Raw genomic sequence first — 2,448 nt, 5'->3', positions numbered from 1 at the left:
ACCCTACATATAGCTTGCCATGGAAGGAGCCTTGCGTGCATGAAGAAGAAGACAGTAGGAAAGCAGAGATTCAGAAGATAGAGCATCTCCAAAACCTCAACCTGTTCTCCATTATTGCAAAGCAAGTACTTATTTCATGTTCTTTCACTTTTTACAATCAATCCTGATAATTATTGATATCCTGACTAAGAGTTACAAGACAACCATAGCTTGCTTCAAGCCAACAATCTCCTTGGGATCGACCCTTACTCACGTAAGGTATTACTTGGACGACCCAGTGCACTTGCTGGTTAGTTGTGCGGAATTGCAAAAGTGTGATTGCAATTTCGTGCACCAAGTTTTTGACGCCGTTGCCGGGGATTGTTCGAGTTTGGACAACTGACGGTTTATCTTGTTGCTTAGATTAGGACTGTTTTATTTTTTTGTTGGTTTAGAGTCTTTTATTTGAGTTTAGTTTCATATTTTAAGTTTGGTATCAATTGCATGCTTTTGTTTTCTTTTATTTTTCGAATTTGCATATCTTTAGTCCTTTCTTGATCCTTAAAAATTCTAAGTTTGGTGTCTTTTTTGTGTTTTCCCTTAAGTTTTCGAAAAATTGTGTCTGATTTTCTAAAAATTTCAAGTTTGGTGTCATTTTGTTGTTTTTCTCTTTCCTCATTTCAAAAAAATCAAATCCTTTTCAAAATAATTTTCAATCATATCTTTTCAATTGCTAATTCCAAAATCTTTTAATTAACTAATTGATTTAGTTTTCAATTTTCTTTGATCGTATTTTTTTTAGTTTTCAAAAATTTATTTTATTTTCCTTTTGTTTTATTTTATTTTTTTCGGTCAACTAAAAAAAATTTTACTTTACTTGTGAATTCATATCATATTCCCTTTCTCCATCATAGACCTAAGTGGAATTGAACAGTCCAGAAGGACTCTCGGGTCATATGCTAACCCTATTACAACTACATATGGGAGTAGCATCTGTATACCTCCCATTAAAGCAAGCAGTTTTGAGCTAAATCCTCAACTCATTATCATGGTGCAGCAAAATTGCCAGTATTCCGATCTTCCACAGTATTCTGGCACAATTCTTACAAATTGCTGATACAGTATGTGATAAAGAGGTGGATCAGGATGTCTACAGACTATTACTGTTTCCATTTGCTGTAAAAGATCAAGCTAAGAGGTGGTTGAATAACCAACCTACAGCAAGCATAAAGACATGGAAACAGTTATCAGACAAATTTCTGAATCAATTTTACCCTCCAAAAAGGATGACACAGCTAAGGCTGGACATCCAAGGTTTTAAACAAGAGGATAATGAATCCCTTTATAATGCCTGGGAGAGGTATAGAGGTATGCTAAGAAAATGCCCCTCTGAAATGTTTTCAGAGTGGGTACAGTTAGACATATTCTACTATGGGCTTACAGAAAAAGCTCAGATGTCTCTAGACCACTCATCTGGTGGATCTATACATATGAGGAAGACGATTGAAGAGGCTCAAGAGCTTATAGATACTGTTGCTAGAAATCAATATTTGTACTCTAGCAATGAGTTCTCTACAAAAGAAGAAGTTATGGCAGTAGCCATTGATCCTAATCCTCAAGAACAGATGGTTGAGCTTAATTAGCAATTACACCTGATGACAAAACAGTTAGCAGAATTTAAAGAGATGCTCCAAGAAACGAAAACTGCTAACAAGAACATAGAATCACAGTTGAATCAGGCAAAAACAGCAGTTATCTAAACAGATAACAGAAGAATGCCAAGCAGTTCAACTGAGAAATGGGAAGACATTGAATAACACTGCTCAAAGTAGCAAGAAGCCAATAAAGGAACAATTGACAGAAGATAACCAAACCACCGTCCAAAATCCCTCTGAGGACAGTAAGAGCCCAGAGATGAATACTCTTGGCGTCCAAACGCCAGAAAGGGGGGAAAAACTGGCGTTAAACACCCATTCCCTGCCCAGTTCTGGCGTTCAAACGCTAGAAAAGGGGGAAAAGTTGGCGTTAAACGCCCATTCTTCACCCAATCCTGGCATTCAAACGCCAATGGGGAATCAGACACCTGAGAGTGCTGATAGTAACCCCTCTAAAAAGGCTTCTCCAACCACCTCTGTAAGGAATAAACCTGCAGCAACTAAGGTTAAAGAATATAAAGCCAAGATGCCTTATCCTCAGAAACTCTGCCAAGCGGAACAGGATAAACAATTTGCTCGCTTTGCAGACTATTTAAGGACTCTTGAAATAAAGATTCTGTTTGCAGAGGCACTTGAGCAAATACCTTCTTGTGCTAAGTTCATGAAAGAGATCTTAAGTCATAAGAAGGATTGGAGAGAAACTGAAAAAGTGTTTCTCACTGAAGAATGCAGCGCAATCATTCTGAAAAGCTTACCAGAAAAGCTTCAAGATCCAGGAAGCTTTATGATACCATGCACATTAGAAGGTGCTTGC

The sequence above is a fragment of the Arachis duranensis genome, chromosome 1 (assembly GCF_000817695.3).
Source record: "Arachis duranensis cultivar V14167 chromosome 1, aradu.V14167.gnm2.J7QH, whole genome shotgun sequence".
Lineage (NCBI taxonomy): Eukaryota > Viridiplantae > Streptophyta > Magnoliopsida > Fabales > Fabaceae > Arachis > Arachis duranensis.
Note: the sequence above shows the minus strand (reverse complement) of the source record.